Below are 458 nucleotides of genomic sequence, written 5' to 3'. Positions count from 1 at the left end.
TAAATTATGAATTTAACCATGGCGATCAAAGTGTTAATGGAGGGCCACTTTGCAAAAAAAAACAAGACAGATTTATTTTGCACATCATTTCACACACTCTAAACTCTAAACAGATTTTGCACATGTTCATTTAGTTTGATAATTATTGAGGGTCAATTTGTTTGAATATGGCCACCAGTGATGTAATTGGGAGCATTGAATCCTTGTGTTGTGTTAATTACAGTCAATCTTATAGAGACTGCTACCTTATCATTTCATTGAGGTGTAATTAACACAACACAAGGATTCAATGTCCCCGATGACACGACCGGTGGCCATATTCAAACTCATTTACTCTCAATAACGTGTCAACCTAAATTAACTTTTGTGAGAGTTTTTGGATGAATAAATCAGTATTGTTTTTTTTGGTAAAGTGCCCCTTTAACTATACGTGTTTGCTCGACAACCGTTGAACCGTT

Source organism: Notolepis coatsorum (genome assembly GCF_963971535.1).
Source record: "Notolepis coatsorum genome assembly, chromosome: 2".
NCBI classification, from domain to species: domain Eukaryota; kingdom Metazoa; phylum Chordata; class Actinopteri; order Aulopiformes; family Paralepididae; genus Notolepis; species Notolepis coatsorum.
Note: the sequence above shows the minus strand (reverse complement) of the source record.